Raw genomic sequence first — 17,986 nt, forward strand, 5'->3', positions numbered from 1 at the left:
CGATGTCTCAGATGAGCTCTCACTCTGAATCTCATCCTGACCCCTAGTAGCCTGTCGAGTACGGCTAATGGCCTCACCTACCGCTCTCTTACCCTTCTGGACAGCTGTAGCTTTCTTGCGGGGCATCGCTGAAATCAGAATAATTCATCAGAAAGCGAACGCTTAACATATGCTTCTATCACATGATCTAGGAGGGAAAGAATGACATTATCCTAAATGTCCTACAGCCTCCTGTTTATAAGTGTGGTGCACAACACACTCGTAAATAGGACTCTACTAGACACGGTTTGTAGACAACCCTAGGACGGAACTGCTCTGATACCACTTTTGTCACGACCAAAACCGATGAGTCGTAACGAGTGTCTGACCTCTAGTGACCAAACACCTCGATACATATGTCTGAACATCAAGGGCCCATAAGTGACCTAAACTGATCTCATACTACCCCATGGAAGGGGGGGGGGGTGACATCATAAACTCTGTACAATATGTATATACATATACATATTGGAAGGACAGTGCAAGCCAACTAGGCCACTACATATACTGTACACAAAAGAATAGAAGCCGACAAGGCTACATCATCTTACAAATACATACAACTATCTACAGACCTCTACTGGGATAAAAGCTGTGGAAAGGACGGGACAGGACCCCGTCATACATATACATCTCAAAAGAGTAGCATACCAAAATAGACTGCAGCTCCGAATCAAATGGAGCGCACTGACCACCGCGGATAGAGGTCCTTCTAAGATGGACACCCTGTCTGTCTACCTAAACCTGCGGGCATGAACGCAGCCCCCCGAACAATAGGGGAGTCAGTACGGATAATGTACTGAGTATGTAAAGCATAAGAGTAACGTATAAATAAGCATCATGAATGAAATCTGAAACTCATAAGCTGAAATGACTATCTGACTGCATGTGTATGACTGAATGTCGGATCATATCTATGAGACTCTGCATGCATTTGTATGAACGAGCACCTGTAGTTATTTGCATAAATATGTATAGCTGAGTATGCCTCTTTGGGTGCATAATTTGCATGCTCTCAATAATAATCATGCTCATATACATAAATATAACTCATAGTGCTGAGGAACATTCAGCCCGATCCATATCCCATATAATAGTACCGCGGAACATTCGGTTCAATCCATATATCATATAATAATGCCAAGGAACGCACAGCCCAATCCATATATCATCATCAAGGTGCACCAGCTAATCAGGTGGTAATGCGTATATCACGCCTGTCCCTTTCCTCATACCCCATATATATATAATACATGCGTATATACCGCCTTCTGGTCATGGGTCAATATGCATATGTATATGAATGCAATGCATAACTGCAGTGTATACATAGAACTCTCGGAGTGACGTAAGGTCATATTACCTCTGATGGACAACCTTTGAGCTAACATTATCAACATAAGTAATCCCAAGACCCATGAATAGAAGGAATAATCACACGGGGTATAGGAACATCAAAGACTGAAGTACTCCTAGTGCGACTAAGAGTAGAGTAATATGGAAACTCGTTCAATCGCTTGTTGGCTCATAACATAGGATCATGCCAAAATGAATAAAGAATAGCCTTAACATACCTTGCAGTGTATCCAATCGTCCAACTTCTACTTCTCGAACTCGTAAGTCTACAATCAAGATAACATAGGCCTTAATTAGACTATTTACCTCATTTACTAACCATTTTACATGCAAAAAGAGTTAACGAATTGTGGACAACATTTTTCTTATAAACCTAACAATCCTTCCACTTCCAATTCAATCCAACCTCAACCCCAATATCAATAACAACAATGACAACACTTACATATCAAGATGTACTCAAATATATTCCCAATAATCTCTTAAAATAGCCCCAAATCACCATTTTATCCTCCATCGACTTACCACTTTCATAAGTATCTTCTCTTTACTTAAAACCACTAAAACTCTTAGTGATTAACTTAAGTACAAAGGTATAAATCATTTACATACCTTGAGGGGTCTAAGATTCCAAGGATCAACTTTAACTCCAACTCCCCAAGCTTCACAACCATAATGAAAACCTAGGAACAACTTTCTTATTCACAAGCTCAGGTTCACGGGCTCGGATCTTACTAAATCTTCACTAAATCAATGGAAAGTATTAAAAGGAATATTTAAGGGATTTCTATGGTCTGATAATGAGGAAAATGAGGAATAAGTCGTGGGATCTTATATTTATAATTGGAACTAAAAAGTTCTAGCGATGCGGTTCGACGAGCGGGTCGACGACCCGTCGATGTGTCGACTTGCTCCGTCGATCTGAGCCTGCAGATCAGAAGCTGCAGACACCTATTGACGACCCACAATGACGGTCCGTTGATATATCGATAGCCCGTCGACGCTGACGGATATCTGCAGGTTTCCCCGAATCAATTCAAATTGCGTCGATTCGATTCGTTCAACTTCTAATCTTGTATATTACCAGGAATACCTGTGGTACCTTTGTACATAAGGTAAGACACTTTCTATCTCCAAAACTGGGGCACGACCTCTATTCCAAAGGCATACCCAACTAGGAAACCATAAGTTCTACTATGACAAAAACGAGAGGCGTAACAAGAACCCCATGTTGCCACCGGAAGCTCCTGAGGGGGCAGAAGCATGCCCTGAGCCTCTGGTAACACAACTTCTCTCTGACGAATCGTGTGACAGTTCCGTCCCACCTCGCATTTAAAACTGTGATTTGAAAATGCTACTGTCACAACTTGCAGATCAGATCCTCCAGAGCCACGAAACCACGACCAATGCAATAGAGGTGGCCGGGAAAATGGGAATGATTCGCTAAACTTGGAGAATCTTCGCCTTCGCCAAGAGGTGGAGACTCTCCTATTGAGGTGTCGGGAGTCCGAGTCCTTAAAGCATTGTAGCGGTTCTATTTTTGTTGATTCGCATTTGCACTTGCCTCATTTTAAAAAAGGAAAATGTCCCGGGGAATTACGGTTGTCAATTATACTGGGAAAAAGGAAAAAAAATATACTTTTATGTGGATGGTGCTCTAAATGGACTTATTTTAGAGTCGCCACCTAATTTTTAGGAAATTAAGAAAATCAGTTCGAAAAGGTTCATTTAAAGCAGTTAAGTCTTAAAAGAATCCTAATCTAACCAAAGTATGGGTAAGAGTTTTGGTAGTCCTCCGTGGAAGGTGTTAGGCAACCCGGTATTAAGGATCCGTAAAATACGATTGACCTATCGGTTCGAATAATATGTCTAGGTAGATATAAATTGGTTGTGATAAAAATAGTTTTGTTTTATATTTCCGCCAATAGAAATTAGTCTTTCATGCAAAAAAAGCCACTTTTCAAGAATCAAAAGTGATAAAATGTTACCCAAAATTGGGCATTTAGGGTATCGAACTAGAACACTTAGGCTAATACTCGGAGGCTCTTAGCCTAAGTAGGACTACGTAAGTCCACCCAAAAAAAAGTTTTGAAAAAAAATGTTTCGAAGTATAAGAAAACAGTTTTTAAGAAAATAATTTAGATACACTATTATAGTCCATATAATATTCTACATACATATGTGTAGTCCATTTTTTATTTCTTTGCTTTCTAAGTTTTAGTCAACTTTTATTCTTTTAGCCTAAGTCTAAATAATCATATTAGTCTCACAAGTTTTGTCCAAATCAACCCACACGTCTAAGTCCATAGTCTTTTGCAAATGTTCAAATCAGTCCCAAACTTCCTAAAAGCTGGCAGTTTTAGTCCTTTAGTCAAATCAGTCCCAAATTGTGTTGATGCTCCAGATTTAGTTTTATCTTTTGTGGAAAATTCATTTTTTGGCAACTTTAAAACATGACAATCTCATAAGGGTTCCAATTGGCAAGATAATTAGGCAAATAATCAATTTAAAGTACACAATTTAAATGAGGTAGAGAATTTGGGGCGACCAAGCCCAAAGGGAAAACATTCATGCAATCAGTCTCATCTTAATTCCAACGTATGCTCCATTTTTGCTCTAATGTTGGGTTGACTCGATCTAGATACGTTAGTGGGCCCTGTTGGGCCCACCAACGGGTTTTGGATGAACATAGAGGCAAAGGACATACATGACATTAGTATATGCTCACAAATTGAATTAAGTACAAGATTAAAACTATAATGGTGATTATTACAATGCCCAAAAAATGAATTACATCAGATCTGGGCCAAGCCCATATAATAACGACTCAAAACAATCCCTAATACCACGAAATAAACCCCAAAACAATGGTAGCAGCTCGGATACGCAAGTCCCAAATAATGGGCCCAAGCAGTAGGCCCAAACTCACTCTCTTTTAAATTCTCTTTAAGTGTCAAAACTGTGATACACGCAATATATTACTGATATACTACTCAGTTTTCTTCCTAATTTACTAAGTGTCAAGACTCTAATATACAGGATATACTACCAATGTATCACTTATATATGAAGAGAAAAACCCTTTAAAGGGCATACCCTCCATATACACTTGATATACACTACATATTTCAGTTTAACCTTGAATCTAAACACCACATTCAAGTCATGCACAAACCACAAATTCCCCAGAAATGCACATAATTGCAGACATCAAGTTCTAACTACTGGCAAAAATTTGAACAATCAAACACAAAAGCAAAATACCACTGAGTGGTCCATCAGACACAAAAGAAAGGAAATACCTAGCTTTAGGCAATGCAAAGATAACTCAAGGCGAGGCACAACAAGTATTTAAGACTCAGAAGATAACCATGGCATAACTAAGAAGAACGTGAAGGTTTAACATGAATAAAAAGTCCAACGGAACTTCACTATGGCATAAAGAATGGCTAAGATAGGATCAACAAATTTATGGGAGGGTGAAACCATCATAAGTGCAAACATAGTTCAACTGTAGGCATGGCAAGTCTCAACTAACAAGAGACTTTCATGAGAGCAATTACAGATTCATTTAATCCTAACTGTGGCCAAAATGGGTTCATGTGTCATGACCCATCCGCTGAGTAATGACGAGTTCCTGGCCACTACTGACCAAACACCCCTACTCTCATACCTGTACCAACATCAGGAGACGACTCACGATCCTGTCTGCCAGCTAGCGCATAGATGCGGTTCTGAGGACCGCTCGAGCTAGATACTCCACCTCTTAGACTAACTAAATAGCAGTGAGTTAACTGGTTTTACTTATATCATAACAAGGTACTACAAAATCAAGTAGCAAGTTCAAGGTCATGGCTTCTGAATTTCTAATCTTAGCCTGTTTTAAGTCAATGAGGTCTTAACTATTCACCTAAGTCATTTTACATCCTAGTCAACTTTATAAAACCAACAGAATTCTACATTTTTGATTTTATTTAAAGCTTACATACAAAAGTCCAAAACAAAGTAAAGAAGACAACAAAGTCTTACTCAGTCAAAGAGGGTGATCAAAACAAAATTAAACAAGTCCATAAGGGTCATGGGAGCATGAATCTACCCTAAGTTTAGTAAAAGATCAGACAAGATCACAGTGATCACAAACAGAGAAGGTATACATAGAAACACTCATAAACAACTAGGCCTTGGGAATAGGGGATTATGGTTCCATTCTTAGGTCATCAATACCATATTTAGACTAAACAATACCAGGGAGGATGGAGGAACATGTGAACACATAGGTTTGGGCTCACAAACAACTAGCAAAAACCTTGTTTATCTTTCAAAAGAAGATTTTTATCCTCTATTTTAGCATTACAGTAAATCCAACAAAGTTTAATCCTTTTTTATACCCCTTACCTATTCAAACAATAAGGGTGTATAAAGGTCTGTCTTCTTAACATTTCAAAGTCCAAATTAAAACATAACAACATTCCATGATAATCTAGCTAGCAAGAGAAAAGGAAAATTGTTATATCAAAAATGAGATCCACCCAACATAGTCTAAACAAAACAACCTCCTTCTTTCTTTTTATAGCAGATTCTAGGAAAATATTAGTAATACCCACAGGTTCAGAGGTAAATTTTAAGACTTCAAAGATTCTACTAACAAGAAAATTTCGGAAAAAAACTTAAGTTACACCATTAGAAGTGATTCTAATGCACCAAATGCTAGGAAAGGATCAATTTTGACTTCAAAACTTGGACTTTAACAGGCTTCTAAAGGCAGAAATTCAAACCTTTTAATGCAGAATCAATCTGTGAGCATGACTAGGATCAAAAACCACACCAAGCAACTAAACTAGTAGACAAAATTGATCTATTGTTGTTCGAGGGTGTCTAACAACAATAGATCAATTTAAAGTTCAGTTTATAGGGGGTGTCTATAAATCCCATTTCCTAGCTCTAAATCCCAGAAGGGGAAACAACAAAAGAAAACTCAAACATGATTCACAAACAAGCTTAATCACATTACATCAGTCTTAAACAATATCAACACTTCACTTATTAACTAAAACTAGGCAAAAATGTATCCAAACTAGTGAAACGAAGCTTCAAACACACATTTAGACAATAATTTAATCATTTCATACTCATATGAAGACTAAACTGATTTAAATAATAGGATTGGGATATTACCTCTTGCAAAGGCAACCTAAAGATCAAATAAGGGGATTGAACCAAGCCCTCAGCAACAAACACTTCAAAAACCTTTTACAAGCCTTTTTTTTATTTGTGCAATGCACTGTTTTTTCAGAGTAATCTCCTCTGTATGAAGTAGTATCTATATCTATTTTTAGTAATATTTCTATATATGTAATATATATTTGAGTAAATTATAAAAAAAATTCAAACCCTTACAGTCAAGCAGCCCCATTTTTCCCAGAAAAAAGAGGATCCCCTCTCATGTCACATACCATATCTATTTATAGCAGGGGGAATCTACCCTAGGGACAAAAATGGATGATTCTAGGCTCTTCTAAATGAATTTCCCCTCATGCACAAAATCATAATTCAAAATCAAGTAAAACAAAAGGGATTTTATCCTAATAGTACTAATGGCAAAAAACAATTATAAAATCATACGAAAATGGTACACCCAAGGACAAGATGATTCCCAATAGTTACATAAAAGAAACCACGAATGCACTTAGTCATACACAAAGACAAAATTGTACCAGAATTGGTCCGACAGGGTCCTTGGAAAACAATCCAAACCCTACATGTCGATATAACAGTACAATGGGGGTGTTAATCCTTGGGCAAATCACCACACACCATTTTCCTATTGTGATGTGGTGGCACAAGTTGGCTAGAGCCTTTTAGGCTCGCCCATGGCATCCCACACTACGGGAAATGGTGGGGAAATACCCACATAGGATCAAAAATGGTGGAATCATGGTAGGACAGCGGTGGCACCGCCTGGTTGAACCCTTGCCACCACCAGTTTCTCTCAAAAGAGAAAAAGATGAAGTATATTTTAGGGTAACAAAATGACGGTTCTAGGAAAAATAAATGGGGGGGGGGGGGAAGTATATTATTTAATTTCCCCATCTTTTAAAATAGTATATAGTTAGAAAATTTATTTAGCACAAAATGCCCCCTGTAAAACAATATTTTGCCAAGATAAAAATCATAATACGTCGTTTTAAAATACGATCTTTGAAACGAGGCCAATATCGATATACTTTTGAGAAATTTTTAAAAATTGAAATAAATGCGGTAAAAATGAGCGGTAATTCATATGTCGTCTTTAATTAACCATTTCCCAAGTCGGGCGGAGCGGAATATGTATCTTCTTCTCAAATCACATTTGTGACAATAAATAACTCGTAACTTCTTGTAATTTTTAATTTTTATGAAACAATTAATAATAATTAAACGTCAATTTTTCCAATTTTCTCGGAATGTTTGATTTTTTTTATTTTGAAAGTGCGTCCTCGCTCCATCTTTGACTCGGAAATTTTGAGAATTAAAATATATGTCCTATGCGGTGAAAATTAGGTGTCAACAATTGCCCCTTCGGAGTTCGAGGATGGCGAGGCCATCCTTAAGCTACGAATTTGACAATCCTAATTTTTACCGAATAATGGCAATTACAGCTCTTTTGCGTAAAATTTCAAAAGTATGGCCGGACCCTGGCTTCTGGGCTTCCTACATATTTGAGGCTAAATGAGAACTCAAGCCGTTTGTAGTTCTGGCTCTACGAGGACTATGAAAAAAAGAGCTTTTCTTTAAACTATCTCGAGGTGTCTTGGGATAATTATACGAATATGGCCGAGCCTCGAATTTGAGTAGCCTACATATCCCTGGCTTTGGGAGTTAACCCAATTTTAGTTCAAATCGATGGCCCAAAAAGGAATATCCCTTTATGTGGGAATCCTTTTGACTATTTTCGGTGAAAAATCCGACCAGAAGCGATTTTTAATGATTTATGAGTGTAGTTGCTTGAGGTGATGTTTCAATCTCCGTGTAGAAAACATAGCTCTCGTACACGATATTGCCCAAGAAGAGTTCCACGTTCGCTCCGCATGTCTTGAGTCTGACTCTCTTGCTCCTATCTTGGCATCTTTCAGCCATCCCCAAATGCTGAGTCCTGTGTGTTAGTCTTTGAATTTTTTTTGATTTTAATGTAGTCATACCGGAATGGCATTTCATCATTTTGTTAACATTGAAGTCGTCTTTCAACATTATATCTGTCTTTTCGCAAATGCTCGTCTGTCTGTCTTCTTCTTCTTCTTCTTCTTCTTCTTCTTCTTCTTCTTCTTCTTCTTCTTCTTCTTCTTCTTCTTCTTCTTCTTCTTCTTCTTCTTCTTCTTCTTCTTCTTCCTGTAAGTGTGTGTTTTGTGTATATATATTTTTTAAAAAGGCGATCTACTCTGGATAATAATCACCATACTTTGATTGTCTCTTTTTTCATCGTTTTTAGATGTTTTCATCGTTCAATGATAACTTTTGTTGGGATCTCGGTGTGGCTCTACCGCATTTCTGTGAACCTACACACCCCAGTCCGATTATCATTTTCGTAAGCGAGACGCTACTAATGATAATCATGTTTTCAAGTGCGTGGGCATTTTTGTTTCTTATGACATCCACCACCCCTAAATATTTAGACTCATGTGATTTTCACATATTGCGGTGACTGTCGCAAATCTGGTGTCAACTGCTTCGTTATCCTCATACGAAGCTTGCGGTATACCAGTTCGGGACCATATCACTTATAGTCAAAAATACCCAAATGTAGACTGCACATCAGAGTGCAGTATCATATTCCTTTCATGATGACTATTAACCTCTGTATCCAGAATTACAATATTTAGTTAGAATATTCAAGTTAACTACTGCATATTCAAGTGCGGAGCCTTTTCTCATGACTACCACTATCCCTGAACCATGATTACGTTAACTTGAAATAAACTTCAATAGCGACCTTAAATCTTGATGTAGGAATCACATTTGTATTTCAACGATTGCGGACATCAACCTCGGAATTATGCTACCTAGTTTTTAGCTATATATATGGATGACGACTCAACCCCTTTGGCACGTAGTCGTTTAATCCATATCGTCATTTTGAGGAATGAAGCTTACCTTAGTGTCAATACTTACAGTTTCCTTTTTTGACTCCAGGGAAGAATACCCACCTGTCGACAAGGTTCACATCTTCCAAAAGGACTAGACTCGATTGTGAATACAATATTTCGATACCGATATCCCGCATCATTTTAAGTTTTTAGATTTTTGGACGTCCACTCAGCCAATGTATCAAGGCAAGCTATGCGACGTCTAAGTCGGGGTCTCAATACCTTGACACAATACTGTTTAGTGGAGACCCAACTTTTGGTACCGTGATTATATCTTTCAGTGGTCTTTAAAGTTTTTCTTTTGTAAAATCTTCGTGCTCTGCAAAATGAACAAACTTATCAGCGTAAAGCTAACTTTACTTGGGGAGGGCTTCATTACCTTTCATACACTCTTTTGTGCTGCTATTCCTTGACGTTTCTTCTTCACTTGGCCCGTTGTTATTACCCTGTTTTAAACATTCTAACAAACTAGTTAGTGTAAAACATCCATGCTTGTTTGTTCCTGCATTCACAGAAAAATTTGTCAGCTTCCTATATGGTCGACCGCTTTTCCTGCATATGGACTTCTTCCGTTCATATTTCGGCATGAAAGGATGCTCATTTTCCTTAAAATCTTTTATTTTCTCTAGCATAGCTAAACGTTTTTGGAAAATATATGCATATACGTTTCGAAAATTAATATTTCATATACGCCCTTTTAATGTCATGACATTAGTTACTCAAGCAGGGTCTCCCATCTCTTCTTCTTCTTGATCTCGACTCTTGAAAATTTTCGAATTTTTTTCCCCAGTTTATATACGTCTTTATACCAACTCGAGTTTCGCTATGTCGAAGGAATTTTGGAGACCCTCCCAAAAATTTTGCCCCAGTGTAGAAATTTTAATCAGTTCATTTCTTAGAACTAATATATTTAAAGAATTTTCGAGGTCCTCTCAAAAATTCTGCCTCGGTTTCCTTGTGGGTTTACCTTTATCTTTCTCTTGCTAAATCATTTCTGAGATTTCCTAAGGTTTATTGGGATTTTTTTTGGAATGACCAAGCTCGGGACTGCGCCTACGTATCCCGTTTCGAGAATCAGGTCAAAACATAGTTCGGGGTAAACATATCGGGATATTTTTTGTGAGACCGAACTCAAAAGAGCGCCGACGTATCCCAAAATGGGAATCAGGTCATAACGTAGTTCAACATACATAATTTTGGATTTTTTGGTTAAAGCGACGAAGCTTGGAAAAACGCCTACATATCCCCTTATAAGTTATAGGGAATCAGGTCCTTGCGTAGTTCGTACATGGTTTTGGATTTGGTATTTTCTAAAAATGGGAAATTACAAGCAAAGAAAATGTAATTAAAGCAACATAAACTATAAAATCTCTGAATCTTCACAGTCATCTTCTTCTTCACACGTAGTATGTCTTGATGGTATTTGAATTTATTGCTCTTGGCCACTATTGACCATCCATTTCAGCAAGTACTACGGCTCCTTCAGATAGTACTTTTCACACCATATAGGGGCCTTTCCATTTTGGTGTGAACTTTCCTTTGTATTCTTCTTGATTAGGGAATATTCGTTTGAGCACCAATTGCCCGATGAAAAACCCTAGTTCTCACATGCTTTTTAAAAGCCCGCGCAATTCTTTGTTGGTATAATTGACCATGACAAACAACAATCATTCACTTTTCGTCTATCAAAGCATGTTGCTCATACCTCTTGCGGATCCATTCCACATCGTCCAACTCAGCTTCTTGTATTATTCGAAGTGAAGGGATTTCTACTTCAGCTGGTATTACTGCTTCAGTTCCATACACCAACAGGTATGAAGTGGCCCCAGTTAAAGTTCTGGCAGTGGTGTGATATCCCAGTAATGCATATGGTAGTTTTTCATGCCAGTCTTTGTAGTTATCAATCATCTTTCTGAGGATTTTCTTGATGTTTTTGTTGGCGGCTTCCACAACTCCATTCATTTGTGGCAGGTATGCGGTTGAATTTCGATAGGTAATACGAAATTGCGCACACATGTCTTTCATCAAGTGGCTATTCAAATTAGCCCCATTATCTATTATGATTGATTTCGGGATACCAAATCGGCATATGATGTTGTTGCGCACAAAATCTGTGACCACTTTCTTTGTTGCTAATGAATAAGATGTTGCTTCCACCCACTTGGTGAAGTAGTCTATGGCGACCAAAATGAAATGGTGTTTGTTTGACGCAGCTAGCTTAATTATCCCTATGACATCCATGCCTTAAGCGGCGAATGGCCAAGGTAACGTTATAGCATTCAGTTCTGTCGGAGGAACCTTTATCAAATCTCTATGAATCTGACACTTGTGATATTTTTGGACGAATTTGCTACAATCATTCTCCATGGTCATCCAGTAATAACATGTTCTTAAGATTTTCTTCGCTAGCACGAACCCATTCAGGTGAGGTCCGCAGGTTCCAGCATGCACTTCTTCAATCAATCTTGTAGCTTCGACAGAGTCAACCCATCTAAGCAATCCCAAATCTAGAGTTCTTTTGTATAGGAAGTTCTTGTTGAGGAAGAAACCATTCGCCAACTTCTTGATAGTTTTATTTTGGTTGATGGTGATTCCTGCGGGATATTCTCCTTTCTCTAAGTACACTTTGATGTCAGTGTACCAAGGTTTTCCATCAGCCTCCACCTCTACGAAAGCACAGTAGGCTGGTTGATCTCTGATCTCAATTTTGACAGGGTCAATGTATCTACTATCGGGATGCTAAATCATGGATGCTATTGCTGCCAATGCATCAACGAACTCATTCTGGGTTCTTGGTATGTGTTTGAACTTGACTTCTTGGAACCCATCTACCAATCTTTGCAAAAGTCCAACATATGGTATGATCTTTTCATTTTTAGTAGCTCACTCTCCTCAGACCTGATGGATTAGCAAATCCAAGTCACCGATTACCTGAAGTTATTTCATATCCATGTCGAGGTCTAAACGTAGACCCAAAATACATGCTTCGTACTCAGCCATGTTGTTGGTGCAATTGAAGCTCGACTTGGCTGCCGCCGGATAATAGTGGTCCAAATTTGAAACCAAGACGGCTCCGATTCCTGATCCTTTAAAGTTGACCGCTCCATCAAAGTATACTTTCCACCCTGACTCATCTTCACTTTCTTCGCCTTCAATTGTCATTATTTCTTCATTCGGGAAGTAAGTCCACAAGGGTACGGGATTGTCATCAACTGGACTTCTCGCCAGTATGTCTGCCAGTGATTTCCCTTTAATCGCTTTCTGTGCGACGTATTGAATGTCGAACTCACTTAACAGCGTTTGCCATTTGGCCAACTTCCCTATGGGTATAGGCTGGCGAAAGATGCACCTTAGTGGATCCATTATTGAGATTAAATGGGTCATGTATGCTGCCATATAATGTCTCAACTTCTGAGATACTCAAGTTAGAGCGCAACACGTCTTTTCCACCACGGAATATTTGGATTCGCGGGGTGTGAACTTCTTACTGCTGTAATAGATGGCTCTTTCTTTCTTGCCTGTTTCGTCATTTTGTGCCAACATGCATCCAAAAGCATTTTCTGATACTGACATGTATAGTAGCAAAGCACTTCCTGGCCTGGGCGGGACCAAAACAGGTGGATTTGACAGGTATCTCTTAATCGTATCAAAGGCTTTCTGACAGTCCTCTGTCCATTTAGTTGGAGCATCTTTCTTGAGGAGTTTGAGGATTGGCTCTATGATCACTGTGGACTGGGCGATGAAGCGTCCAATGTAATGCGACCTTCCTAAGAAACTCATGATCTCTTTCTTTGTTCTTGGTGGTGGGAGTTCTTGGATTTCTTTGATCTTTGTATGATCCAACTCAATACCACAACGACTGACTATGAATCTTAGTAATTTTTCGGCAGGCACTCCAAATACGCATTTTGCAGGATTCAACATCAAATCGTACTTGCGGAGTCTATCAAAGAATCTTCTTAAATGTTCGAGGTGGTCCTCACCCACTCGAGATTTGATGACGATGTCATCCACATACACCTCAATCTCTCTATGCATCATGTCATGAAAGATGGTGGTCATCGCCATCATGTAAGTCGCGCCAGCATTCTTGAGTCCAAAAGCCATTACCCAGTAATGATCACCCCCATGGTGTGATGAACACTGTCTTTTGAGAATTTTTTTCATCCATCAGTAGCTGATGATCGCCCGTGTAACAATCCACAAAAGATTACACCTCATGCTTAGCATAGTTATCGATGAGTATGTGAATGTTCGGGAGTGGGAGATTATCCTTTGGGCTAGCGCGGTTAAGATCATGATAATCCACACAAATCCTTATTTTTCCCATCTTTCTGTGGTACTGGGACTATGTTGGCTAACCATTTCGGGTATGGTGTCACGTCAACAACTCCTGACTGAATTTGTTTTTCTACTTCTTCTTTAATTCGGATGCTAACATCAGGCCTAGGCTGCCTGATTTTCTATTTTACCAGGGCAAATCCTTCAAGGATTGACAACCTATGGGCAACAATGTTCGTACTCAAACCCGACATATCGACATATGACCAAGCGAAAACATCTTTATGTTCTTTCAACAAACTCTAATACCCTTCTTTCTCAGTTTTTGTCAAATGCACACTTATTCTAATTTCCCGAACCGGCTCCTCATTGCCTACATTAACTGCCTCTATTTTCTCTAGGTTTGGTGTTAGTCTGCTCTCGTATTCATCTTCGACATTATCAACCCTTCTGATTCAGTTATCCCTTCTTCTTGATCGTCATTTTGTTCGTCGTACTTTCTACTTGTTCCGTAACAAGCCATGACATTATTTGTGGCCTCTGTGTTATTACTGTAAAACAAAATAACACAGTTATTAATCATGTAAAAGCAATTTTAACTGCGGATTTATATATATATATATATATATATATATATATATATATATATATATATATATATATATATATATATATATATATATATAGGTATAGTAAAACTGTTTTGTCTTTAACTCCTGACTGAATCTGTTTTTTTACTTCTTCTTTAATTCGGATGCTGACATCAGGCCTAGGCTACCTGATTTCTTTATACCGGGGCAAATCCTTCAAGGATCGGCAACCTATGGGCAATAATGTTCGTACTCAAACCCAACATATCGACATATGACCAAGCGAAAACATCTTTATGTTCTTTCAACAAACTTTGATACCCTTCTTTCTTAGTTTTTATCAAATGCACAATTATTCTAATTTCCCGAACCGACTCCTCATTGCCTACATTAACTGCCTCTGTTTCTTCTAGGTTTGGCGTTGGTCTGTTCTCGTATTCGTCTTCGACATCTATCAACCCTTCTGATTCAGTTATCCCTTCTTCTTGATCGTCATTTTGTTCGTCGTCCTTTCTACTTGTTTCGTAACATGCCATGATATTATTTGTGGCCTCTGTATTATTACTGTAAAACAAAATAGCATGGTTATTAATCATGTAAAAGAAATTTTAACTGTGGATTTATATAAAATCATATATATATATATATATATATATAGGTATAGGTATAGGTGGAGTAAAACTGTTTTGTCTTTATTATAAACTTTGAGGCTTTTTCATTGAAATTTAAAAAGAGTGATACAAACTGTGGTCCTGACTCGGAATGGAACATCGAGCCATTTCCGTTATTTAACAACACGTAATAAAAACATGAAAAGGCGATAAGCCGGGCCTCAAAGCTCACTTTCGCCATTTTTCTGAAAATGAGTATTCTTTCTACCGCAGAGTGAACAACGGGCTAGAAGTCCATCCGCTTGTTGTGTCTCCTGGTTCAGCATGGTGAATCTCTAATGCTTCAAAGCACTCTTCAATGATGCCTGCGCATTCTGCTACCCAAAACAACGTCTTCAAACCCTCTTCTGGATCCTCGCTGTTGTGACCCAATGGGCATGCTGTGAAGGACGGATATAGATGAGGGAAGGACTTTCTCATTTCAGTGGGGCCTCTTGTTCATTATTCTGCTTCTTCTTCTTCTGCCTCACACAGCTCGTATCCAACCCCAACTCGATACTCCCTATTTTTGATGCTCACTGGTTTTTTGATTCCTTGTATGTTCTTTCCCAGACCTTTTCTGGGCTCAAACCCACTCCTTATTATAGTTGTAGCAACCATTTTGTAAACCAGTGGCATAGGGGTTGTTACACCCCGAGGTTCTGTACGTTGAGATTTATTAGTGTTGGCTGTTTCAAGTATAGACATTAGAGTTACCTCCAAGGATACATGAGATTTGATGCGCTTATCTTTTGTTATGAGGGTTCAAGTTCATATAATAAGCGGCGGAAGGATTTGGAGGGCAAGTGAATTAAGTAAATTAAGTTTAGTGCAAGATCCCGCAATTTCATTAGTCTGAATCTTGCCGAATTTTATGGGTCAAAGCCAAATGAAGACCCGTAGGGCTTAATAGATGAGATGCTGAGGACATTGAGATTAATGCATGCTTCTGATACTGAGTTAGTGGAATTGGCTTCCTATAGACTATGAGATGTGGCAGTTCACTGGTATAACACTTGGATGTTTTCCAGAGGGGCAAATTCACGTCCCCCAGTATGGCAAGATTTCGTGGAAGCTTTCCTCCGACATTACTTGCCACCGGAGGTTCGACGAGCTTGAGCCGATAAGTTCTTGAATCTCCGACAGGGGAGTATGAGTGCCCGAGAGTATAGTCTTCGCTTTAATTCTTCGGCTAGGTATGCCCAAGCATGGTAGCCGATATGGGGGATCATGTACACCGATTCGTGAGTGGTTTGAGTCCTCATTTGATTAAGGAGTGCTTGACAGCCTCGCTCTAGGAAGAGATGGATTTTGCTTGCATTTAAGCCCATGCCTAGAATTTGGAAGAACAACAACAGTTGTAGAGGGGCGAGCGTGATTCTGATAGAAGGAACAGTAAGAGGGCCAGATCTTCCGGTGCTGCTAATCAGTTCAGGGGGAGTAAAGGGCAGCAGTATTTCAGACATTCAGGCCAATCAGCGGCTAGTGCACCTCCTCGATTTATGGCAAGAGATTTGATCGTCCTACTTATTCTGGATTGGGCCATAGCTCTAGAATTTTGGGTTTCTAGTATGGGGATGATTAAGGCCGAGTAACACCGCCTTCACCCCAGTGTACTCAGTCGGGTTGGTCATATGATGCGCGATTGTCCATTGAGGAATGGCAGAGATAAGGCTCAACCCATAGGATCAGCGGTCGGTTCTTCATCTTCAGTACGCCCTGTAGGGCAAGGATCGTAGGTTCCAGTAGGTCTTGGTAGAGGTAGGAGAGGAGCATCCAGTTCAAGTGGTCCACAAAACCGTATCTATGCACTAGTTGGATGACAGGATTTTGAAACCTCCCCCGATGTTGTCATAGGTAAATTGTTAGCATTCTTTCATAGTGTTTATGCATTGATTGATCTGAGTTCTACATTGCTATGTGTTATCCCTTATATTGCTGGTTGGACTGGGGGGAAACTCGAGTTGACTAAATCTTTCAAAGTGTTTCATTAATGAGACGTTAGTATGATTAGACGGGAGTGGTAACTTCTTCTTGAAGTATGAAGTGGAATGGATAAGTATATAATTATGCTTGACCCTTGAGTATAAATAAGCTAATAATTTAGAAGTACAACGGGGTAGAAGAGGTAAGAGAATGATGTGCGCGCTGAAAGAGCTGGATATCGATAAGGGCTTTTGTCATATAACATATATGGGCAACGATGTTGTATGGAGGTACGAGTATAAGGATATATGGATATAAGACACGGTTAGGACTAAGGTACAAAAAGATTCTTTTTCAGAAATCCTTTTGTCACAAGATTATAGAGTTAGTAATATAAGGCTGAATACCTAATGAAGGGTATGAGTGATGTTGTGAAGAGATTGGTTATGTAGAGGTAGGCGAATGAGTTGGAAGTTGCGAATTGATATAAGATGTACCCTCCGTTAAGAAGATGAATTTATAGTTTAAAAGAAGTTTGTCTAAAGACTAAGTGGTTATGTGGCATAGAGAAGGAGGAACATAAATGAATTTATAGTTTAAAAGAAGTTTGTCTAAAGACTAAGTGGTTATGTGGCAAAGAGAAGGAGGAACATTAACAATCAGGGTAGATTTTGATAATAAAAATTGGCGCTAGATACTATCACGGAGAGGAAATGGGGAAAGCGAATAATAAGAGAAAGGATATCTTGGAAGAACAGTAACTATGAAGATCCTTTTGATGAAAGCTTAGGCCCATCCAGGATCAGTACGTCTATGAGGATATGTGACTCGTTACAAATAAGTGTAACCGATCAGATAAATTTAGATGGCGAATAGTTATGACTAAGATTGGTTACTGATTCGCTGAGAGTGTGTACTTTCAAGGTAAAAGAGAACTAATGGGATGTTAAATATAGAATAAAGGGCTAACACCCTAAGGCGGAGGGGAGGGGGGAGATGAGACAAACAAGTGTTGGACCAGAAG

This window comes from Lycium barbarum, chromosome 10 (assembly GCF_019175385.1).
Source record: "Lycium barbarum isolate Lr01 chromosome 10, ASM1917538v2, whole genome shotgun sequence".
Taxonomy (NCBI): Eukaryota; Viridiplantae; Streptophyta; class Magnoliopsida; order Solanales; family Solanaceae; genus Lycium; species Lycium barbarum.